This window comes from Narcine bancroftii, chromosome 10, assembly GCF_036971445.1.
Source record: "Narcine bancroftii isolate sNarBan1 chromosome 10, sNarBan1.hap1, whole genome shotgun sequence".
Lineage (NCBI taxonomy): Eukaryota > Metazoa > Chordata > Chondrichthyes > Torpediniformes > Narcinidae > Narcine > Narcine bancroftii.
In genome coordinates this window covers 80408929-80436191 of record NC_091478.1, presented here as the reverse complement: position 1 = coordinate 80436191, position 27263 = coordinate 80408929, and positions in this window count along the sequence as shown.

The window sequence follows — 27263 nt, the reverse complement described above, 5'->3', positions numbered from 1 at the left end:
AGGGTGACCCTTTCTTATTTCTTCAACAACTCCTCCTCCTCACTTTTATAGTGATGTTTGGGTCACATGAACTCAATTGCCCTTCAATTGTTGAACTCAATTGCCCATTCAACTGCTCCTCTATCTTCAACTGTTGAACTCAATTGCCCAATTCTTGGCCTTTCACCTCTGTTCTCTGTTTCAATGATGTTTGTTACCCAAAAATCATCTCCATCTATTTGTTGCATGAATAAAATGGGATTTGACTTAATTGCTGAGATTTCCAGAACACCTATCCAGGGACCGGCCTGCCAATCTGTCCTGTGGTCCATTGCACCACATTTAATTTCTGTGATTTGTGCCACCAATGTTAGATATGTGCCCACAGTGAGTTCGGAATCATTAACAGAATGTACATTACAGAGTGTACAGGTTTGTACACAAGATGCAAGGAGCTCAAACAGTGGTTAGTTCGTTCAAGGGTTCAACTAAAACTGCATCTGCAGACACATGACAAAATGTCACAAATGACATCACACTTTTAAAAAATATACTCTAACATGCTGAGTATGTATTTTTGCATTTGCTATATGGAATTTGCTAACTGGCTATCACACACCAATGGCATCATGAACAGCACCTCTACTTCAAAAGTTTGCGTAGGTTTGGTATGACACCAGAAACCTTGGCAAATTTCTGCATCACCCCTGAGCATGAAGCCCTCCAAAAGGTGGTGGACACAGCTCAGGACATCATAGGCAAAACCTCCACACTATTGAGTAAATCTACAGGGAACACTGCTGTTGGAGGGCAGCAGCAATCATCAAAGACCCACACCACCAAACACGTGTTCTGTTCTCACTGCTGCCATCAGGAAAGAGGTATAGATGCCACAAGACTCGCACCACCAGGTTCAGGAACAGCTGCTCCCCCTCCACCATCAGACTCCTCAACAACACACTCAATCAGGGACTCATTTAAGGATTCTTATTTGTGCACTTCATCGACTTTCTTTTCTTTTTTACTCTCTCTGTATTGCACAGTCAATTTGTTTACATTTGTTATTTCTTTACAGTTCTTTATATGTATATGCTATGTAATTTTTTTTTACGTTTGTTTTGCACTATCAATAGTGATTCTGCTGCGCCTGCAGAGGAAAAAAAAAGAATCTCAGGGTTGTATGTGATTATTCTGACAATCAATCTCATATCTGAAATACACTTAAAAATCCCGAATCCTAAATTGCATTCTTTGAGTTTTTGTGAGAGAGGACCTAATCATTCTGGAATCCCCTTTCCATTCTGGTCCAGCCGTTTGTTATGATGCTCTGTGCCAATACCAGCCTTTAAAAGCCTTTACTGCCGGAAAATAAAATGACTTTGATATCATCACTGAATCTAATTTTGCAAACCATTCATGCAGTCTTTCATTAAATAAGCAATCTGCCATCCAACTCACTTTAACTCTCTATATATTGGGTGCCCTCTGAGGAATAATACAGCCAGTGGGATTAATAGGGTTTTCCTTAAACAAGTAATATGAGGGTAGGTCGGGATGAATAATGTGGTGAATCTGTTCATTGGCTCTTTCCTATCAGTTACATTCATTTAACATTCTGAAGTCATTTAATGCCCCAAGGGAACAATTTCAAAGGTATTATGATTTGAAATCGGTTATTCTGAACAGTGCAAGGGATATATCTTATGTGCTGACTCGCTCAAAGATTGAAAGATGGTTTAGTTCATCAGTGGAACTCCCAGCTGCTTTCACTGTTTGTACCATTTGCTGTCATGTGGATCCAGACTCCCACAACTCTCAATGACTATCAAGAAGAGTCAAGTATTCAAATTACCTGAAGAAATTTGTGCAATCATGCTTCATTTTATGTTAAATTAACCGCACAGGGCTTTCATGATACTGTGTTAATTTTAATTCTAATCCAACTAAATTGCCCCAAATGAGACGATGTCCCAAGGGTTTATAATACAGGTGCTAAAGACAGGAAGGTTTCTTCATTTTGCTCGCAAGCATTTTCATACACTCAGGTTTTCATTTCCTTTCATCTTACACAAAAGAAAATGGCAACGCTAACGGAGCTGGTGTAACGGAAGTGTCTGGTGCAGACTCACGGGGAGCAGGGAGTGGAGACACCGCACTCCTGCGGGGCCTAACTGCCCAGTCTGGTTACTATCAGCTCTGTACTGGATTTAAGCTGCCTGTTCAAGGAGCCGACAGTGGTTTATTCTAAAATTCCGCAACCATGAGGTCTGAGCCCAAGATAATGGTGCCTGTGATTGGCAGCATCCACAAGGGGTTGCAGACTCCAGGGAAGTGAAGGTCTGGTGCAGAGCCCTAGGAAACAGGAAGGGCACATAGGTGACGGGCTGGTGGTGACTCGCAGCATCTAAACTCATGCAGGTTGGGACTGCTGGTGATTGCGGTCAAAGGACTCACCCCAGTCTGCAATCTGCTAGTCACTGGCTGAAGGGGCCAGGTATTTAAACCAGGATGTGAGAGGATGCTGGAGGCTTCCTGATCATGTTAGAGGTGTTCATCTGGAGCTCAGGTGGCTTTGGACTGAAGGCTGTGTGGCTACGAAGACTGCGGGAGCACTGGAGGTGAAGCCATGGGCATTCAGAGACCCTGGGGGACACTTTTACTTCTCTTTCTTTGGCCGTAAGGGACACTGGGCAACTTTTCTGATAGCAAATCTTTGCCTTACAGTTGACTAAAGGAAATTTCATGTAATATCACATTTCCTATTTTATTACATGACAGTAAAATAATCTTGAATTACATTAGGGCCGTCCTACAAGTGCAGGCCACAAACTCAGCTTCAGGCTCAGTTACAATTGCTGGATATCTGAAGCTTTGCATATTCATTCTCAATAAAAAGAATGCTTTATCAATTTAAGGTAGAGAATAATAAAAAGCAACAAAGAACGTTTGGATTCAAAAATTAAAGTCTGATCTAGACCAACGAAAGTATCATGTGATCAGCATTATAGAATTTCATCTGTGAGTGGGGCCCAACCTCATTGATACCAAGGCCGTGACTTTCCAACCAAAAGGCACAGGAATGCACAGAGATGCCCAGACACGTACAGACATATCCAACAGCATGCAGCACATGCAATTCTGCAGACCTCACCTTCACATGTGCCTGAAGGAGGGCACAAGCCATTATCAAAGTTGGAGATTATCCCAATGAAGGCGAGACCTGCCTCAACTAAATGGTGTCTTGCCTGTACAGGACCCAACATTTTGGTGCCCAGTGCTTGCAGATGCTCAGATCAAAGCCTTTTATGTAAAAATAATCGATTTGGGCAACTCCTCCTTTGGCCCTCTATTTCCTGATATTTGAGACCCCAACATCTACACTAATCTCCAGCCCAAATCTCCTCTCATTACCCCAGCAGAACTTTGCTTTGGCTTTGCTTTTGCTTTGGCAAAAATATTTCATGAGCACCTTACTAGCTACCAAAAGATTTCTGGAATGTAAATATCTATGATGAGATAACAGGAAAATCTGATAGTGCAAATGTACTAGGAGATGAAACAATCATTCTGCATAAGCCAGAATAGTGGCAGGTAGAAATGAGGAAGGCAGCATAGTCCTCCAAACTCATTATTTTGTTCAGTAAGATCACAACTGATCTGTTTCTCAGCACAATTTTTCCACCATATTTTTTTCCCTTGATACTCTTACCTCACAAAAATCTATTCATCTTAATCTTGAATGCAACAATTGAATCTAATTGATAGCTGTTGTACCAAGTTCCTTTATCATTTTTAATACTACATCCCTTGATCTTCTACAGTCAGGACAAGCAACTTTTATTTCATTCATTTTAATGATTTAACCTCCAAATCTTGGTGATATTGTAGTGAATAGTAGCCCCTTAACAGACAGCTTATCTTTTTGGTCAGTATTGCCAATCTTATTGATAATTTGAGTGCCTTTTTAAAAAAATTGTCATTAATTGCACAGTATACAAAATTATGAAGGTATAGATCAGGCAAATGCAAACAATTTTTTTTCTTTTGAGGCTGGGAGAGAAAAGAACGAGAGGGCATCGATTAAGGTTGAAATATTAAATGTTTAAGAGGAGCATGAGGCAGTTTCTCACTCAGAAGATGGTGAGAATGTGAAACAAGCTGCCAGCAGAGGTGATGGATGCAGGTTTGATTTCAACATTGAAGAGAAGATTAAATGAATGGGAGGGGTGTGAAGGGTTATAGATCAGGTGCAGGTTGAAGGGACGATACAGAATAAATTGTTCAGTCTTCACTAGATGGGCTGAAGGGCCTGTTTCTGAGTTTGGTGTTCTAAAGTTCTATGGTACTGATAGAATGTTAACAATGGAATGTAGCCATGCCATTCCGAATGATCTGTATTTTCTGACACAGATAAATATAAATATATTAGTCAAGAAACCAGAGTAGGCCATTTAGTCCTTTATTTTGCTTCAGCATTCATCAGGATAATGGCTGATCTTTTTACCTCAGTGCCACTTCACTCCATTTATCTCCTTCTCCCTGAATTTCCTTAATATCTCTCAACTTGGTCTTGGTAGTGTTCAGCAACAGTCTCCGCAGCATTCTTGTGTTGAGAGGTCCAAAGATTCACTGTGCTCCAAGAGAAAAAAATCAGCCGTACAAACATTCAGTTAGACCCTATTTGGAGTATTGTGGTGCCTCAAGACAGGAAGGAAGTGAAGGCTTTGGAAAGGGGGCAGTCACGCTTGACCAGGTTGTCGAGGACACATGAGAGACAAAAGATGCTGGAATCTGAAGCTAAACACAATCTTCTGGAGAACGTCAGTGAGTTTAGCAGGCATCAGAGAAAAAAATGGTTGATGCCCCAAATTGAAACTTTTTAATCAAGAAAAAGATGAAGAGTTTTGACTCAAAATGTTGACTATTCTTTTTCTCCCATTGATGTCGATCGACCTGCTGAATTCCTTCAGCAGATTGTGCTTAGTTTGTCCAGGTTGTTGCGTGCATTAGAGAGCAGACACTACAAGGGGAAGTTGGACAGACTTGGATTGTTTTCTCTCGAGTGCTGGAAGCTGTCAGGCAACATAATAGAATTTTATAAAATGATAAGAGGCGTAGATAGGGTCATTCTTTTCTCCAAAGTGGAAATGTCAAATACTAAAGGAGGGAAGTTAAAGTGAGAGCAAGAAAGATAAATGGAGATTTACGAGGCAAGTTTTTTTTAAATGGAGAGCATTAAGTACTGTAAATGTGCTGCTGGGGAGGTGGTAGAAGCAGATGCAATGTGAAAAGTAAGTAGCATTTAGACAGGCACATGAACAGGCACATTTAGCTGTGGAGGCCAGATCATTGGGGGAGTTTAAGGAGGAGATTGATAGGTATCTAATTAGTCAGGGTATCGAGGGATATGGGGAGAAGGCCGGAATTTGGAACTAGATATGAGAACATTTTAGCTCAGGGTGGAGTTGGGCCAAATGGCCAGCTTCTGTTCCTTTATCTTGTGATCTTGCAATTGTGAAAAGCTAGCAAACCTGTGATATCTGTCTCTGAGGACAATATTAGGACATCCTCCAAGAATGTGAACCCTTTCAAGGCTTCAGACCCCTGATGGCTTACCTAGCAGGGTTCTGTAAATCTGTGCCAACCAACTAGTCCTGTGATTCTCAAACTTTTTTTCCCACTCACATACCATAGAATTCCATAGGAGCTCTGTGGTTAGTAAGGGATTACTTAAGTTGGAATGAGAATGGAAAGATAAAGGTTGAGAACCAATGATCTAGCCGAAATTTTCAATCTCTCATTGCTGTAGTCAGAGGTTCCCACCTGCTTCAAAAGGGCAACAATCATCCCGGTACCCAAGAAGAGCAGAGTGAACTGTGTCAAATGACTATCACCTAGTAGCCCTCAGATCTACTGTGATGTAAAGATTTGAGAGGTTGATCATGACCAGAATTAACTTGCACCTAAGTAGAGATCTGGACCCACTGCAATTCGCCTGCCATCACCATCACTCCAAACAGATGCAATCTCACTGGTTCTCCACTCAGCTCTGGATCACTTCGACAGCAGCAAGATTTACATCAGGCTGATCTTCACTGACTACAACTCAGTTTTCAACACCATCATCAAGATCAATATTTTGTTATTTGCATGTAATAAAACAGATGTAATATGAGATGTAATTTGCTTTAGTCTGTTGCAAGGCAGACAGTTTCGCCATCAGCAGAAATTGCTGGGTGTCTCTTACAGTTAGAGAAAACAAAGCAAAAGAGAGTCCCATCCAGAGTCACCAAGTGTCCGCTGATTCACCTCCAGCACTCCTGCAGTCTCCACAGCCACACAGACTCTAGACCAACCAATGGAAACCCAAGCTCCAGATCCAAACCTCTGACAAGATTAGGAAGCTTTCAGTGCTCTTGGCTCCCTCTCTCATCCTGATTTCAATCCTAGTAGCCCTTCAGCCAATCTCAAGCCAGTCTCCAGCAGTCTGCAGCCTTGTACCCTCATTACTAGTCAATAAGCTCCAAAACCTGGGCCTCTGTACCCCACCTTTGCAACTGGATCCTTGATGTCCTTATCGGAAGACCACATTCAGTACAAATCAGAAACAATGCCTCCTCTTCACTGATGATCAACACAGGCATACCTCAAGGATGTGTGCTTAGCCCACTGCTCTACTCTCTCTACACCCATGACTGTGTCTAGTTACAATTCAAATGCAATCTACAAATTTTCCAATGATACCACGGTTGCTGGCAGAATCACATGAAGCAAAGGACGGCAAGGAGGGAGATAGATCAGCTAGTTGAGCGGTGTCACATTAATAACCTTGCACTCAACATAAGCAAAATTAAGGAACTGATTGTGGACTTCAGGAGGGGAAAACCAGGATAAAACAAACCAGTCCTCATTGAGGGCTCAGCAATGGAAAAGGCTAAGAACTTCAAATTCCTGGGTGTCAACGTATCTGTAGATCTCTCCTGGGACCTCCATGTTGATGCAATCATGAAGAAGGCTCACCAGCGGCTATAATTCATAAGGTGAGGAGATCTGATAAGTCACCAATGACACAAATTTCTACATGGAGAACATTCTGTCTGATTACATCAATATCTGGTACCAGGTACCAATGCACTGGACAGGAAAAGATTACAGAGAGTTGCTCACTCAGCCAGCACCATAATAGGCATCAGACCACTCTATCGAGAACATCTACAAGAAGTGATACCTTAAGAAAGCAGCTTCCATCTTCAAGGAACCCAGACTGCTACCATCAGGAAAGAGGTATAGGAGCCTGCAGACGAACAAAGAGTGGCACATAAACAGCTTCTTCCCCTTCTGAATGGACAATGAACTACAGACACTACCTCACTTTCTCTTCTTTTGTATCAATTTATTTATTTTTAAAAAAATGTAATTTATGGCAACATTTGCACTTGTAATATTGCATCTGGTTCTGAATGCCTAATTGCTACTCAATTCCTTATCCATTGTTTAACATAGTTTTTTTTTGTTGGTAATAAAAAAGTTTCCTTTGTCAGGAGATAACATCCAAGTGTTCTTTGAAAATAACACGAACACAGAAATGAAAAATGATGATTGAAATAAACAAGAAACCTCAGCAGGTAATAGCTTTGATTTTTCTTGAAAACGTTTAATTCTTCATGCTTTCTTGCACATCGGATTTTTTCCCACAGTTCCTAGACACTTTAATTTCTTATTCTCCACTTGCATTTATTTTTATGACCAACATGATAACTGTTTCCATCAGCTCTCTCCCTTCTACATTCTCAAAACATTGTCATTTTTTTTGCCTTATTTCTCAACAGAAAGGTATTCTCATCTCCCCACAGGCCCAAGACTAATTTTCTTTTACAAAGATATCAGAAATTAATAAAACCTTAATCTCTGACAGTCTATTTTCCTTCTTATGATTCTTGCTGTTTTCTTTCCTTCTGCAAACCCTCCGGCACATTGAATAGACTTAATTCTTAATCAACAAAAATTAGATTACCCCAATTTATCCATTTCTAAATATACCAGATGAACCTGTTATTTTGACTCCTAAGTGCTTCCCCTCCATAATATGGAGGTCATCCAAACTCTTGCTACTGCTTTCAAACATGTTAAACATGATCTTCATCTTGCTGTTCCCACAAACTCCCATTAAGCAGCACATTGATTTTTCAATTCTTATTCTTGCTTAAAATGTTGACATAAATTTGATCCCTGCAGTTTTAGTAATTTCTTCAGTTTGAAAAGCACCTCTGGTTATCTATTTCTACAAAATCTGGTCTGCTTTAACACATCCAAAGTTAATCACTCCATTAGCTGCCAAATTTTCTCCACCCTCTACTTAGCTTTTCTTCTTGGAAAAAGCTCCTTAAAACCCACCTCATTGACTAAGTATTTGGTCATCTGTCCTAGTGGAGGAGATCTTCAACTAACCCATGAACAATACCTCACATTCCATGATTTGTGAATTGCCCAATAAAGCCGGAGCAGATGATTTTCTCAGCCTGAGAGCTGGAACATCTCGGTAGTTTACTCTTCCTTACTGGACTACGTACAAGTAGAAACATAGAATACTGTGGCACAGTACAGGCCCTTCAGCCCTCAATGTTGTACCAACCCAGATATTCCTTAAAAAGTACTAAACCTATCCTATCCCATAACCCTCTTATTTTTCTCCCATCCATTTGCCTGTCTAAGAATCTCTTAAATGCCCTTAATATTTCAGCTTCCACCATTGTTCCCGGCAAGGCATTCCAGGCACCCACAACTCTCTGTGTAAAAACTGACACCTGATGTCTCCCCTAAACTTCCCTCCCTTCCCTTCCCTTTGTACTCCTGTCCTCTGGTGTTTGCTATTCCTGCTTTGGGAAATGGGTGCTGGCTGTCCACCCTATCTATGCCTCTTATAACCTTGTTAACCCCTATTAAGTCTCCTCTCATTCTCCTATGCTCCAGAGAAAAGTTCCAGCTCTGCTAACATTGCCTCATACGATTTATTTTCCAGTCCAGGAAACATCCTGGTAAATCTCCTCTATACCCTCTCCATAGTTTCCACATCTTTCCTATAATGAAGTGAAAAGAACTGAACACAAAATAGCATGGCCTCACCAGAAATTTGTAAAGTTGTAACATGATCTCTCTACTCTTGAACTCATTCCCCCTATTAATGAAGCCCAGCATCCCATAGGCCTTCTTAAATATCCTATCAATCTATGCGGTGACCTTGAGGAATGTATGGATTTGGACCACAAAGTCCCCCTGTTCATCCACATTCTTAAGTAACCGACCATTAACCCTATCCTTCTGGTTTGTCCTTCCAAATTGCATCACCTTGCAGTTATCTAGATTGAATATCATCTGCCACTTCGCTACCCAACTCTGCATCCTGTCCGTATCCTTTTGCAATCTTCAACTCCATCCACAACCCCTCCCGCAAATGTACTGGCTCATCCTTCTGCCTTTTCATCCAGGTCATTTATAAAAAAATCACAATAAAAATAGACACAAAATTTCTTCAGTGAAGAAACTACTGAGCAAAGGATGCCTGCTTGAATGATCTTGGCAAAATCATTTCATTATTTACCCATTATGATATCTATCCCTTTTAAATGTTTGAAGTAACACAAGTGGTTCCTACAACCGCAAATCTAAATAGCATAAGGACTTCCCACTTTCATTTAAAAAGTTGTAAGATTCCCTTTCCCAATCTTAAACACAATTTTTTATTAGTTTATCCATGGTGTTATTTAGCCTAGAACTACTGAGAGAAACTCGATAGGTTGCAGACATTGGGATTGAAGTAAAAACACCAAAATGCTGGAGGAACTCAGCTGGTCTATTCAGCATCTAGAGGAGACAAAGATATAATCACTAACGTTTCAGGCCTGAGCCCTTCTTCAAGAAAAAAATCAGGAAAGGTAGAAGCAGGAGACATCAGAAAGTCTCAGAATTCAAACAATGGGGGAGGAATCCAGACCAACAAATGGCGGTAATTGCATGTGATAAGGAACGAGGTAGAATTTATCATGTCTGCCCGACACATTGAGCAAACAATTGTCAAAAATCTCAGAGAGGTGCTGACAAGTTATGTCAAGCAATTGCACCAAGATGCCCTGCTCCCAGAAATTTGCAGGTTTAATCTTTTCAGCTCGATGATGAGGTTTGGACAGTTCTGATTCTATGCCAGGGGACAGAATGGAATGGATAAGTTAATGCATGGCCAAATGAAATTTTAAAGTTTAGATTTCTAAATCTGCCTTTGTCCCTTGGCAGATAAATTGCCTTGAGAGATAATCTGGGTATTAAATTAAATTTCTTTCTGAATCTGGTGTGAAGTAGGAATATGTTCCAATCACAATAAGAATTGAGTGTATTGCAAAACAGAGTGCATTTCATCTTGTAAAACCCACATCAACAGTAAATATTGACATTTAGATACGGGACGAGCAACTGTCTCTCCAATGTATACCATCAATGCAATGTATTGCATTGAAAATTAGTGCAGCATAAAAGGGCAATTAATTTAGCTGCTTCTGAAAAATGATAGTTAATTCAACACAAACCACAAAGATATATATTTCCAATCAAAAAAACAGGAACAAAATGTTTAATCAAATCTGCTTAAATCCATCAAGGCTTTTACCATAGCTTTACAGTTCATTATCTATTATTTACATTTGGGAGCAAGTGTGCATTTTCCGTATCTATCTTATTCTGTTTTCAAACCAAGATATTTAAAATTGACTCCATCCTGTTCATGTTGGAGATTTGTCGTTAATTGCTTTGCACATGATTCCTTGCCAAGATGTCTGAACCTCTCGATTTTAACCAAGTAGTCTGAAATGATCTCGAATTTTTAAAAATGACAGCATCTTGGACATCCTAAAATGGGTCAATTAGTTTGCCGAGTGAGAGGTTAACCCTTGCATAACATCTGGTCTTTTGCCATTATGGTTTGTGACTGCAGTTTTTTTTTTCCCGTGTGTTTGATGGAAATAGTAAAAATCGGCTACAGGCTCTCCTCATCAGTGACAAGAAGCACATTCATGATTGCCACAGATGATTCAGGGCAGCAGGCCCTATTCGTGTTACCTGAGTGCACATCAATTAAAATTAGGAATAAGCTTCATTTGATACTCCTCATAGCAAGCTTGTGCCATTCATTGTCAAGGCTCATCTCTCACTCAAATCACCATAACTCACCAATGGAAAACTGAATGAAAACAAAGGTTTGTCAGAAAGGATGAAGCACATGGCACAAAAGTGTCAGTGATAGTGTGGGCACAAAATTAGAAAAGTATTTTTTTAAAAGGCAGAAGATCATGGCAAACGGTTCTTGCTCAGGCATGAGGAAACTGAACAGTGGTGTTTGCCAGAGTTATTTATTTCACTCATGTATTTCAATGAGCTAGACTTTGGGCATAAGCATTGCAGATGACATAAACAAAATTGTGAACTGCAGCGTTTAAGTAGGCTGGTGGAATAAACCATCAAAAAAGAATGTAAGGTGATACACTCTAAATAAGAGGAATGAGAGGAGCCGAACAGAATAATGGATACCATTCTAAAACAAATACTGAAGCAAAGAATGCTTGGCACGAGAATGCATAAGTCATTGAAAGTGGTGGGAAGATTGAAAAGGCAGTTAATAAGGTCTTTGTTGTCTTTACTTTATCAACGGAAGCATATAGTTTCAAGCAGGAAAGTTATGTTGAACCTTCATAAAAAACTGGTCTGGCCTCATCTGAAGTATTGCATTCAGTTTTGATTAGTATGTCAAAGGAAGAAACTGAAAACATTAGGGAGGGTCCAGAAAAGATTTACAAGAAGGGTTCTTAAGATCACAAACCACTTATAGGACAGATTAGAGATAGGTTCACTATTTTCTTTGAAGAGAAAGCTGAGGAGAGATTTCATAGACAAGTATAATGATGAAGGTTATGGAAAGAGTAGATTGTGAGAGGCTGTTTCTTCTGATGGAGGGAATAAGGTCAAAAGATCACAAGTATAAAATAAAGAAGAGAATTAGCAGAAAAAAATTGTTTGATGCAGCGGGGGGTTGAAATTTAGATGCACTGTCTGAAGTTGTGATGAAGGCAGATCGCAAGGTGGCCTTCAAGAGGACAATGGTCATTAGATGTTTGAGGTTGGCTTTGGCAGAGGTTAAAGACCCTTCACCAATTTTCCAAGCTCCCAAGGATCTGGGACATTAATCTTTCTTCAGGTAGAACTTTAACTTTTCAGCAAAACCGATCGTGCTCCCCCACCCCACTCACATCTGATTTACTGTCCAAAACACAAATCAGTCCTCCAATTCTCCCCAGTGATCCTATACATTTCCTCTCCAAACCCTTGAATTATGTCCCAGATAGTCCCATCATCATCCTCCCAACAGTCTCCATTTACTGTGATCTCCACAGGTCCTTATCATCACCTACACAGCCCCAATCCCCATCCCCCATCCCCAATTCTCTGTGTTGCTGGCACCCCCTCCGCCCCCCCCCCCCACTTCTAATTTCTCCTTTCCAATGGCCACCTCAAGGAATTATATGGATCAAACACAGGCCCTTTGGCCCACAAAGCAAACTGCAAGCAACTCAACTATTTTGTCCATTTGCACTCGTTCTATTTGGGTCTGTACCTCTCAATGTCTTGCCTGTTCAAATGTCTGTCTAAATGCTTCTTAAACAGTAAATTTTGTCCAAATAGTAAAATCTCCTCAGGCTGCCATCCAGGTATCAGCCACTTACCCTCCCAGGCTTTGAAAAATAGAATATCATTGGGTGGAAGCCTCCTGCAAAACTAAGACCTACCTCCCCTACCAAGAATTTCACACTTTAGCAGACATTTTAATTTCTTGCCCAGGAAATGCTAGAAGCATTCAGCTGAAGCCATAGAGAGAAAAGGAATAAACACAATCACCATTCCAAAGATATTTGAGCAGGGGTGTAGATTAAGTATTTATTGTAAGTTACTTCCAATGGAAATGTTTGCTTTTCCCTTATCTAGACTACCAATGTGGATATTGTACCAATGTATTTGAGAAAGCAGCATATTCCAACACTATGTATTTTGTCATAAGTCATGTCCAACTCCATAAATGTGTGATATAAACAGTTATTCTTCTTTCATAAACTATTATTAGTACAATGGCTGTATTCTATGTCTAAGGAAAAGAAATGTTCAGTCACAAACAAAAATGCTTGATAATATGGTGGCCTTGTAAGACCAATTTTGTTGTGTTATATTGGACTATAGGACTTTTCTCTATATTTTGGGATTATATTCCACAATTCCATCTGTTTAGAATTAGGATCGATAGTTTTGAGTAGATGATTAACTCAAATTCCATTTTTATTGCAAGATTTTTTTCCCTTCTTTTCAGGATTAAATTTTGCAATTCTCTCCAACTTTGCTGCAAACTATAAATCAGTGGTCATGAACATAATCATAGTTTATCAAATACACGAATTGTTGCCAAATCCAAATTGCAGACTCCATGCTTTCAGAACATGTGGAATGACCTCCCAATCAATTGGCTTTTCTGCTAACAATTTAACATTGACCAATTATTGAGCTTTTTCCCTTATGCATCTCTTCTCTTAAAGGATACAATTTACCTCAGACACTGTCCCTTCTCTCCCCTCCCCTTCAGGCAAAAGGTACACCAGTTTTAAAACACGCACTTCCAGTTTCAAAGACAGTTTCTGTCCTTTTTTCAAACCCTTTAATGGATTTCCCACTGGATTGCATATTTTCTGTGTTCTTTCACCTTAATACTACACCCAACACTTTTGTCTTAAATGAATCTATACCCTGCATCCTATGTTTACATTCTTGGACTATATGTGGAGGCCGACTTGCTTGGATAGCACATAAAACAAACATTTCCCTCTATTTTACTGCACATGACAATAATTAAATTCAAAAATATAATATTTAATAAGCATGCAATTGATTAAATCTTATTCATTCTTATTCAGTACATGTGGTGATTACAAAGATTTTCAATAGTATTTCAAGATCTGTCATCATGATCTTTCTCTTTCTGTGCGATTAAATCAATGTTGCATGGTTGTCAGTGGATTTATTAATTATGATCTCTGTATTATCCTGCAAATTGTAGCCAACAAAGTATGAATGACAATCCATAGGGATACCATCCGTATCTATATGCTTTTCTTTACATTTGACATTGCTTTGTTTTTAATTTGTTTTTAATTTCAGCTGTTTGAAAATGAGAGCAAATAGATTTCGGATATCAGACTAATGAAAAATGTACTTCAAAAATGTAAAGCTTTAGAAACTCCAGATTCATCTTGATAAAGTTTTGATAAACCGCAAATGTTCAAAAGCCAAACTTACTAAAGGAAAACAAAGGGAACTAAGAACAGATCAGCAGACAATATTTCTGGATTTCCGAAAGACTTTTGGGTTGCCATTGCTCATGAGTAAATAGCATATGGAATCAAGGGACAATCAATTATCAATGAGTTGCAGACTGACTATAAAACAAAAAATAGAGGTCAAAAAAAGGTGGGATGTAGTATCATTCAAAGACCAGTCCTGAAACCACTAACCATTTATTGATTAAACTTGGGGAACAGCTTAATTGATTTCATACAGGGTTGTGCTAGTACATGGTAAACCTCCAGAATTAGGATCTTCATGACAAGTTAAACTCAGGTTGTGGCAAAATACAAATTGCTTTGCATGCTACCATCAATTGCTTACTCGCTAAGTTTAGAGCTGACTGCAAGAACTCTGGGCTGTTTCTGATGAAAGAGGGTAAAATTATAGAAACAGAAAAACATTCCCTCTTACAGGGTTACCTAGACCTTCAAGATTCAATTTATTGTCGAGAGGGTGGGGAGGGGGGTGAAGGAGGGAGGAGAAGGGGAGAAAATGACAGTGTGTATATTCAGGAGGGAAATGTTTGTGTGTATTTTGGTCAGTATGGTTCATAGTGTGAAAAATATATTTTTTTTAAAAAGAAGTATCGACAGCAGCTTGCCTGGGAGAGCATATGATCTTTGCAGGTAGAAGAGAAGAGTTTTGCTCCCAGAGAGGGAGGGCATGAAACAGAGAGGAGAGAGACAGAAATTTGTTCCAGAGGGACAAGCTGGCAAACTTTGGAAGGCTACCTGCTCAAAGGAGAAGATTGGTGGTGTGAAAGGTGACCTGAAAGAAAGAGGAATCATCTGGAGAACCCTGAAGGGGGCAAATTTCATCAGTGAGACTGATTGAGAAGGAATCGGTTGTGGATGTCCTGGAAAAGGAATCTCTCTCTGAAAACCAGAAAGAACCCTCCTGAGTGGTACCATTTGCTTGTTAAGTACCAAAGACTGGTGAACTTTGTTAATGCTAACTTCTGTGCACAGAATAAGAATTGCCTGCAACCAGTGACATTGGACTGTGATCCAAAGAACTTTTCTAATCTTAACTATACATCACACACACCTGGGCTAAGTATTAGAGGGGGATTAAGTAGTTAGGTAGGTTAAGTAATAAATTAAAATGTAATTCTATTTTCCTGTTCAAATATAACTATAAACAACTTTTTTTTTTAAGACACCCTGTGCTGTGATCCATACCTTTTGCTGCTGGATTTTGGGGTCCTCTGCTGTCCTGCTCCAGTCCTCCGCTTCTCCAGAATATGCAACCCATTGTGATTGCTGCCGATTAATAGGCAACTTGGCACTTTATTTCTAACACTCATGAATAAATCCAGTAAGAAACCAATGAAGGCTCTAAAACTCTTTCCCTTTCCATAGATATTACCTGACATACTGAGTGCTTCCAGCATTTCCTCATTTTTTAAAAAAACATAAAGAAGTCTTTCAGTAATTTTACAGGACTCTGGTGAAGCACGAGGATAAATATATTCAATGCTGAGACTATGAGATTTTTGAGTACTGAGAAAATTAAGAGATTTGGGGGTGAGGCAGAAGATTAACGAAGTTTAAGATCAGCCATGATCTCAATGAATGACAAAGCTCAAGGGCTTTTATCCTTCAATTATTTTAACATTTTTATTAGGACACAGAGTTTGGAATGATCTCAAGTTCGTGGTGAACAAGATGCTGCTAAGAGAACACTGGAAGTTAGTTCAGGATCTAAGTGTATAAGTGAAGATTACAGCAACAAGTCTGAGGCAGAGACAGGTAACATTTGACCTTTGAGATAGAGAAAGAAAGGCTCAGAAATATAGGCTCAGAAATATAGGCTCAGAAATATAGGCTCAGAAATATAGGCTCAGAAATATAGGCTCAGAAACTCACCCAGTCTCAAATAGAATAGGGTTAGTAGTGGTAAATAGGTAATTCAGTCTGTGTTGTAATTCTAAAAAATGACTTCAGTGTTCCCAAAATTCACCTGTACAGTACAGGTAATCCTCAACTTACAACTGTGTTCATTCTGACCAACTGGTTGTATCTCAAAATGGTTGTAAGTCAGAAATTCACTCTATCCACTTATCATTCATCAAATGCAACAGGACAGCCACAAAGGCTAGCTCTCATGTGAGGTTGGCCACCCCTGCCATAGGTGTTATTTTCCAATAGAACTGTACATAATTGTACCTCATCTTCAGAAGGACAATGGTGAGTTGGAACTGTGAACTATTCTGGCACGTGAAAGTTGATTTTATGACTTTGGCTGATCATGTGGGTCTGATTCATGATCAGGATTAAACACAAGACACATGGAAAGATTGTGGAGGTAATAGAATGATGGAAACTTGTAAGCTCATAAAACTTCCTCAATTCAATTAAGACATTGATCTGAACAAGAGAAATATTCATGACAGACACAATTAAGAATGGCAATTTGATCTATTTTAGCTGATCTGTTTAGATCCACCATATAATTCCTTACTACTTCTTCAATAATTTTGGGGTAAATACCTCTGCGACTCAACTTAGAATTCATGAATGTGGGTTCCATGGCTCATCATCACTAGTTTGATTTTATTCTCCTCCTCTGTCTGCAATGTCGCATCACCCTCATGCTTTCAATGTGGAAAAGCCCAAGCTTTAACAATATCTCCTCAAAGCACAACCTTTTGATCTTAGAGATCAGCTTTGTGGCATATTGGCAAACCATTTACAGGGTCTGAATCGCTCCCTTGGAAATAGGCATGGAGATAGTGCAGCGTTGTAGACGAACCAAAGTATTATATAGGGCGCGCCTGATTTCCACCAACTTCTCTTCTTATGTTGTGGTCCTGCAGTTTACCATTCTATTTTTATTGCAGATGACTGGATCACCAACAACCCAAATCACGTCAATGTTGTTTTCATTCATGGACTGACTTTGTATCCCATATAGTTTTTTTAGACATAAAAACTTTACATCATTAAATACTGCAACTTCAGTAAATTACATTCAAGATTGAATTTGAACAGAATCTTTGGTGCAAATCCTTGTTGCATGAATGCCCTTTGTATCAACCATTATGACAGCATCAACCATGACTGTAATATCAGTTGTGATAATAATATTAGCATTGATCATATTTTTCCCCATCTTGGTAGATTCAGTTCTCTGTCATTGTCAGGCAAGATCAGAATGTCAACTCTGATCAAACCTTTCCATATTTTTTTGCTGAGAATAAGAAAGTCTCGAGAATTTCATATCAAATCTCCAGCATTATGAATTTACTCAGATCTATCACACACCAACATCAATTCAAATGGTTTAATCCAAATAATAAAGAGTGTGCTTTTACAAGCAATGTTATCAAAGTGAAAAGAATTTATGTACAGATATATATGCAAGCCTCATTTCTGTGCATTAACCATTCAAATTAGCCAATTTTCACCCAATGCTAAACAATTTTTCCATTTAAAATTAGCACAAATCTCACCTTGGAATGTGCTGAGAATTGGAAACCTCTTGAGTGCTTCTACTTCGTTCTAACACTGGAATATTCAGAAGGATTTAATTCTCTAAGGAAGCATCAAATTCAATGGCATGTCAGTACCTCAGCAGGTATATTCCCATACATTCACTTAATAAATCATTGCATCAGTCTCAGCTGTTTTTGACAGCAGAGAACATTATGACATGAGAATAACATTTCCTTGAGTTGGACCTGCAGCCAACCTCAGGAACTGTACAAATATCCCAATTGCTGTGCGGGAGATGGTGTCATTATGTTTCCAAGCAGTTCAACATTTCTGCAACAGTTTCTACAAATCCATGAACTATGCGAGAGTTGCCAGAGCAAACATCCTCATAAATTCCTCTACACAAACATCACAGCTGGAAAAGATACAAAATTAACAATGCATTGGGTAAGAACACATCTACGCCGACACAAATGATCAAATCAGAACAGAAGTGCAACTTACAATTTATATTAATGATTCAAAAAGGGGGACAGAGTGCAAGATGTCCAAGTTTGCCAATGACACAAAAATGGTGAGAGTTTGTACGTTCTTCTCCATTCATAATTTACCAGGGGTTGTAGGTTAATTGGGCATAATTAGGTGCCACAGGCTCATGGGCAGAAAGGGCTGTTACCATGCTGTATGTCTAAATGTAAAAATTTAAACATCCTAAATGTTAGGATATTTAGATTCTTTGGTAGTGAGTTGGCAAATGGAATTTAAGAGAGTCATGAACTTTGTTAGGGGGAGTCAAAAGTCTGGCTACTACCTTAATGGCGAGAGATTGCAAATGAGTGGCATTCAAAGGAATCTAAATGTTCTTGTATATTATGCACAATAAAATTGGCATGATTGGCATGCCTGATGGGAGAGTGGATGGATAATGAAAGAATCCAAAAGGGGGAAATAAGAGTGGAAGAGGAAGGAACAAAAAAGGCAGGGGCATGAATTTGGGTTGAGGCAAGAAAGGGGAAGAGGAAAAAGGGGAAGAGGAAAAAGGGAAGAATGGAAGCAGTTCAGAAGAGAGGGGGGCATATTACCTGATATTGGTTAGTTGTTTGTTCAGACCATTGGCTTGAGACTTCCCAGGTGGAATATGAGGTATTGTTCCTCTCAGTTTACATTGGGCCTCATTCTGGCAGTGGAGAAGGCTCAGGACAAACAGGCTTTTGTGGGAATGTGAAAGGGAATTGTATTAGCATATAACTGGGAGCTTGAGGGGAGAGCGTAGATGCTCTGTAAAACAGTTGCCAAGTCTGCAATTAGTCTCACTGATGTTGAGGATTTTTTTCAAAACACGTATTTTATTCACAACAAATTATTTGCCAAAAGAGAAAACTGTTCAAACCTTTTTACATTCATAGTGTCAGATGTATCAAACGTTATCATCAATGTACATTTTACATTGTCCTCTCAGCTCACTGTTTTCACAATTGTGGCTTCTCATTGTTTCTACTGTTATCAATCAGACATAGCAATAGAATTAGCCCAGAGTTATATTTAAACTAATTTAAATTATTAATTAACAATAATACAACACCTCATCTAATTTATTTACACTTATTTAAACTTAACTAAATTTATCTGCACTTATCAAACTTAAACCCCAAAAATGCACGAATATATTGGTGTGTGGGGAATAGCCCAAGTCACTACAGCTCAATGCCCATTTCTCAGAAGGCAGTTCAAAGTTCTGTTTCGGAAATTCAGTGATGACATGTGGGCTTGAAATTGATGGCACACGCAGGCTTTAGATGAAATGAACAGTTCATGAAGTGGGCGAAAGAGATCGGGGTGACAGAATGTTGATTAACTAATGAAACCTTTGTTGAGATGCTTCAACAAAATGTTCTTTGTAAATGAGTGCCAATTTACATTTCCCTCTTCTTTAGCTGAGGAAGCTTCCAGAACCATTTTTGTGGGTCATCTGAACTCAAGTGGTTCTACTTTGGTCATCATCCAAGCGCTGTATTTCTTTTGCAACTAGAACCCTTTTCATGGGAGAGTCAAACAAAAAGTGACCTTTACTCTTTTGGGTCAATCCTCAATAACTAACAGGAGGAAATCTGACAGTTTGTCTTTTACCACACAGTGAGGCCAAGTGGGTCTCTCATTCCCACAAAGGAGATTGAAGAGCTCTTTACACTTGTGCTGCCTTCTTAAAATAGCCTCCTGAGCAAACTGTGCACTGTCTTTTAAATTAGCTGGTCATGTAGTCTCTGCACCTGGATTCTCCAGGGCTTCTTCCATTTACTCTGCAAATGTATCAACTTTTGGAACATGCTGCTAGTTCACAGTCACTTTCCAAAACCTGCAAGGTTTGTTAAATCTCTTCTCTTAAAGGGACAGTCTCACACAAATAAAATGAACTGAAAAAATGGGAGAACGTCACACTACACATTGTCATTAGACATACCTTGTCTAGAATTTTCTTTTTACAAACAAGAAGAGTTCAAGTTTTTTTTTACTCTAGGTCGGTCATATCTATACATTCTCATCAAAATACATTTTTATTGTTACTTTTGTTCTCATTATCCCATTACAACCATTGTGGTACCTTGTCATTTTTCCTCTCCCTCCGTTGGTTGATGGACTGCCCCTCATTCTCAGCCCATCAGTGCCCAATAATGGGAGGACTCTAGACTGTGGTCCTTCCCCATTGATGTTGAGGATCCCATATCAGGACCACAGAATGCAGCAATGAAGTTAGAGAATGTGTATTCTCATCTAAGGTTACAACACACACATTTGTGTCAGGCTCTTTTGTCTCCATTAGTAATAACATTGACAATGGTGGGAATGCTGCAAATGCCCAAACTCAGGCCAATCTTTCCTTCTACTTACATAAATTTACTTGCCTGACTCCTTTAGTCAGAATTATGCCTCAGGGTGGCACTGTTAGCACAGTGGCTAGCGCAATGCGATCAGGGCCTGGGTTTGAATTCCACGCTGCCTGTAAGGAGTTTATACGTTCTTCTCCATTCATAATTTACCAGGGTTTGTAGGTTAATTGGGCCTAATTGGGTGGCACAGGCTCATGGGCTGAAAGGGCTGTTACCATGCTGTATGTCTAAATGTAAAAATTTTAAATTTATAATTTAAATTTACTGATGTAAGATTATAGTCAATCACAAATTGGATAAGTTTCATCACCTGGTACATGCATAAATATAAAGTAACAAAAAAAAGGAGAGAATACAGGTAGTCTTCAACTTATGACCATGTTCCATTCAGACCAACTGCTCGTATCTCGAAATGGATGCAAGTGGGAAATTCACTGTATCCATTTTATCATTCATCAAATAGAACATGGCAACCACCAAGGCCAGCTCTCGCAAGAGGTTGGCCACACCTGCCATAGGCACTATAGATAGGCCCCCAAAAGCATCATTTTTATATTTCAATATTTTTTTTTAATTTAAAAAAATTTCAGTCGTATATGTTCGTAAATTGCGTAGGTTGCAAGTTGGGGACTACCTGTATAAATTAAATAAATTTTAAAAATCTAATCCAATAATTCATGCCCTATTAACCCCACACCACAAACCTAAAGGTGATGGAAGTCCTTACTTGCTGAATTTGGATTTAGCTCATCTAATAGAAATAGCATTACTTCATCATAATGACCCAGCCAGTTAAAACAGCTGAGACTGAAGCAGTGATATCTTAAGTTCATCAACAGTGAATCAATATAACAACACTGGTCTTGCTTTATGACACATATTCCCTGTGTTCTATCCAACTTTGCTCCATTCTCACTCCAACATAAGACAAACATGTTTTTCACTTTCCTGATTCCAGCAAAGGGTTTTCAACCCAAAGCATTAACTGTTGCTTCTTCCACAGATGCTGCTCGACTTGCCAAACAACTTTCTGAATATATGGAGCTATAATTATGGTGTTTTTTTTTCTCCCAGTTATCTCACTGATAGAATCATTAGAATGGGGAAGTCAGCCAATTTCCATCATCACATTCCAAAACAAGTCTTCAACAAACCACCAGTCCTTCACTCAACACTCCAAATGACTAATACAGGCCACTAGGAACTCCAATACATCCTACTTCTACGCACCAAATATTTTGGGGATACCAGCACATGAATGGCTGCTAAATTATAAAAATAGTCAAGCTTTAGAAGGTCAAGAATATAGATAGAACAAGCAAAAAATGCATTTTGTGGAATTACCTTGTACATGGATCATGGATCTTGCCCTTCTTTAAATATACTATAAACCAACATTCTCAAATCACGTTGATTCATATCCCATTCTTAAAGTTTGAATGTGATTTTGTTTAACTACCAACTTAACTTTGAAGACTAGAACCTGTGTCTTCAAACAGAATATGGATAGCAAGATAAACAGTACATTTGTTACATAAAAGAAATGTGTGTCTGTTCACACTTTGCAAAGCCTTCAAAACCGGAGTTTTCGGTATTCTCAATTTTTTTGTTTCACCTATTTCTGCAAATGATTACTTTTGAGGTCTGGAAGTTATCCCCGTTGACCCAGCTTTTTTATCTTACATGTCCTGTCTTTTCCTTTTTCTACTTAATCTTCCTGACTGATTGCTCCATCAGCTATCCACCCTTGTTTCCTCCTGCTTCATTCTTTTTTCACTCACCACCTTCCTGACTACCACTCAATCTCAGTCAGAAACTTTAAGCCTTTTTCTTCCACCACCCCCACCCCAAGTATTCGTCTCTTAAACTGAAGTACACCAGGCTTGGGAATAATGCCTGTTGGCTTCCCAAAACACCTGATGTGACTGTAGTTTTGTGTTGATGCGAAGGGGCTTCTTACTTCATGTAAAAGAAGTGAAGCTACTAGAAATTCAGTATATTTCTATTTAGAATTCAGAACCAGTAAAACAGAATTCAGATGAAGTGTCACCCAACTTGGAAGTGAAAACTATTTCATTAAGCTTTAAGTTTTCAATTTCAATTTTAAATACACATGAAGCTCCTTAAAGTGCAAAACATGCTTCCATTATTCACTTAAGAATAAATTTTCCAGAATTTTTTGAATACCCCATTAAATCATCTCTAAGTCGATTGAAAAGTATTATTACTTTTTGTATATCACTTAAAATACTTACTAAATTTTTAGTTTGTCCTGTCATATGAAGAAGTCATCAGTGGACACAAGGTGTATTGTGTAATTGCAGCCATTGGCAGAGTCATGTCTTTGGTGCAAAAACATGCATAAAACATTAGGGTCAAATTTGATTTCTAGGGAGAGAGGAGATGAGACACAACTAATTATTTTTATGACCTTACAGGAATATTTTATTTAACTTTGCATAGGAAAAGCAAACTTAACTGCTGGGTGAGTATAGGAAATTTATCCCCATAGGAGTTAAACGAGTTTATGCAGGGTCTTTGATTTCCCCAACAGCCAAGAAATGACGGAGATAATTCAGAAGCATGATTTATTCATAACATTGTTATTTTGGCTATGATATAAAGGTCCAGCAGTGCTTTTTCTCTCCCAGTATTTGTGATACTTACATTTTTCAAACCATTTACTGTCTTCGGGGTAAGTAAAATGACATTGCTCATGATGTACAAATAAATGTGGAATGAACCAGCAAGCTCAAGTGGAATGAATTACCATCAGTGGCGAAAATAAAGCAGGAGGGAACAGCTGCCTTGGGATCTGGAAAAAAAAAAGACTACCAGGTACAGTTATTGAGCGGTTGGAATAACGCTTTCTATGATTTATCAAAGAGCACTTGAAAGCACTTCTGATGCATTAAATAGGCATGAAAAAAAAGGCTTTGTGGCAAGAGGACTGTGCTGAGTTGTGTGATTATGAGACTCAAAGACTTGACCTGGCTTGGTGGAATACAAACTGCAGCTTCACAATGAGAGCCTGCAATCATCAAAGAGATTCCTACAGGGGGGTTACATCCACTCCTTTAGCTCACTGTTCACACGTGAGTATGTATGTGAGTGTATAATATATATATACACACACATACTTCTCTGTCACAGCTTCCCTTGAAGAGTTGCTACACAATCATTACAAATTGATTGCAAAAGAGCTAACAATCATGATTAAATCATTAAATTCTTGTCTACGCTTCACAGAGCATAGAGAAAATTAACTCCCCACCAACCTAATTTTTTCCTGAACATGAAATAATGATTTTCTGCCAGTCTAATTACAAAGCCAACATCTGATCAAGTCGGCATCCAGAGGGGATTATCACATGCACGAGTATTAGACCTCATTACCAGCTTGAGTGCAAAATTATTACATCTTGTAATTGGATGGTGAGATTTATATACAGATCGGCCTGGTTTCTGTAAGATTGTAATTACAAGCTTCGTTGGTTAGCTACTTATCAGACAGCGCAGGAGAGAAAAAATAAGCAACAAAAAGAGCATTTCATTAACCTGTAACCCTATCAAGGGAGAACTGCTGTAACAACCATGTTTGCATTAGGGAGAACAGCTAAATTCACAGATGAAACAATTTATTACATTGTGGCAAAAGGGATTTGATCTTATTTAACCCCTGATGAACTACTTTGGTAAAGTATATAAATAAACCATCCATGTTATAGGAAATAGCCCCAATATTGTAATTAAGAGGGTTAACTGACTGGAATAAGTATTCATATGCTTAGGGCTGGAAGATGATGTCTGCTTTCTCAGTCTGTCAGCAATGTCTGCCCTTTCACAGCGACTGTCACAAGGGCCTCAAAGTAAAGGTCTCATAACACCATGGTGATTAAACATTGTTACAGTTTTCTTACTTCTGCATAATAACATAAGCAATCAATACAGGCGTACATTTTATGAGACAAGGAGTTAACTTGTTCAATTACTGCGCAGACAGCTCTATTCTTTTGTAACAAGTAATCTCAGTAGTGAAATCAATACTGACAGGCCTGAAGCACGCCAGCTAATTTCATATTATGCTGAGCCAATCAGGAAGCTTGAAGTAATAGAGTTGTTGTTACAGTTCATTATGGAGAGGAGGGATCAATATCTGTACAATAAGAGGATTGGCAATACATCTGCTGCATACATAACCCTGAAGGGAAAAATGGCTCTTCCGTGCAGCAGGAGGTTTCCAATTTACATTTCCATAAAAAGTAAAAACACATCCAAACCACTGGCTCACAGCCTTATAATTAAACATGAAAATAACAACTGAATGAAGCTGAAAACAGGCAAACCCACTTGGATCAAGAACAGAAAATTTAAGGGATCCTGCATAATTCTCAAACTCAGTCAGTGGAATTCAGAAAATGGAGACAGGTTGAAGCTGAGATACTAACCTTTTTAATCATGTAAAATACTAAAGAGCACCTCACCTTATAATTAACAATTGGAAAGATAATCCCAACACACTTGGATGTGTAATAATCTAATTATAGAAGATAAAACAAATTGCTCCTTTAATGTGGAGTTTATTTAAAGATGGCTTGTTATTGCACTCATTAATTATCATCACACATAATTTTAGCCAATAACGTCTAACATCATGGCCTGGTAAGGCTGACTGATAGGATAGAATATAAATCAGGCCTTACAAAAAGTAAATTAAATTATGTTTGGAAAACACAAGGGGTTGGATCTCATTTTTACATTTACCGAACACACACGGTTTTTATTATTATCTTTGCTCATCATGCAAATTGAGATACTTAATCAAATCTGAGGGAATACTAAATTGCCTTCCCAGGATTGGGAATTAAATGGACACATGTGGATCATGGGTGTTCACAGTTTCTTGACATTTGCTTTTTTTTCTTATCCTGCGTGTTTATCTTATCCTAAAAAAAATCAAGGTTCAGATAATTATTTTGATAAATACAAGTCTTCACAGTTCAATGAAATCAATGTTATTTCTCTTAAAGCATTGAAGAAGATTATATTGCTGGAACAAAGTAAATTATAATTCCTTTCAGAAGTCAGCAGTTGATGGGGAGGACCAGAGTGCTATGTTCATTATAATGCATTGTTCATTTTGCTTGGCTGGAAAGAAAACCACCTTCCTTCCAAGTGTGAGAAAGCTCAGCATTTTGACAATCCATACATGTGACATTTGAGTGCTTCAGTGTTTGAATTATTTCTTAAAACCACTTGAATGACCTGCTCTCATATTCCTGGCACAAGATACTACATCTTGATCGTCGTCATATCCTCCAGAATAGGGGTCTCCAAACTTTTTAGACCATCGACCCCTTATGGAATCGTTGATCCCACATGGACCCCTGTGGCATGGAATCCTTAGGGTGATGATGGTGCTGGATGGTGGTGTGGGATGGCGGCACTGGACGGAGGTGGGGGTGGCGGCAGTGTTGGACACATACCTCCTTCTTTTTGGCTCTATCAGTCCTTCGCTTTCTCTTTATTCAGAAGACAAAGCCAAATACAACATCGTGGCCACCAAGCCCAGCTCTCACGAGACGTTGGCCACCATTGCCTTAGGCGCTATTTTCCATAGATGCGCCCCTGCTTTCAAGCCCCAGGCATTTATCAACCCCTTGGATTTTCCCACTGCTTCCCTAGAGGTCGATATCGACCACTTTGGAGACCCCTGCTGCAGAACATCAACCCATGCCATTCAATGGATTTTAAAGGCAGTACATTGGTTCAGAATTTCAATGACTCAAGCTTTCTATTGTCTGCTCCCAACAGCAGCATTCATCATTTTTGTCCTCAGAGGTTTGTGGTTGAGTTCATTTGTGAAGATATATTATTAATAGATTTTATGTTGTCAACTGGGCATGAGATTTTTAAGGTACTAATCATAAACCTGGAAAAGATATGCTCACACTCTCCAACAAATTCATTAAAATATTAAGACATTCATTCACAGTTCCATGTATTAAATGTGCAATGTAGTGTTGAGTTCAATGGAAACCAATCATGGAAATTGGGTTCATAAAAAAGGTGAAATTTTAACTTGTTTCAGAAAGATGCATAACTGTAAATGGAATAGCACAAACCATTTTAGGACTCATACGAGTGCTTCAGAAGAACACTTCTCTTAGGGGAAAAAAAGATAATTTAAAGCACTTGTTTTTGAAAGGTGAATTAATAGCCAATATTACTACATTTCTGTTAAAATGTTAGCTACATTTTAAAGTATTTGCAATTTAATAGATTTCTTGTTTGTGATTTCAAATTTTCAATTAATGATGGTCTGCAATATGACAATGCTGTCTAAAATGTAAATAAAGATTTGTTCTGTTTCATAAGCAGATGTTACTCCACATAAAAAGATAAATCAAGCACAGCTTCAGAATTTAAATTTATTTCTGCTTTTATGATTCCTAAAAACAGAACAGATCCATTCAAACAAAACATAATCCCTGTTACGATTTATAGCTCAAGTGAATGTGTCATGAGGTGCTGT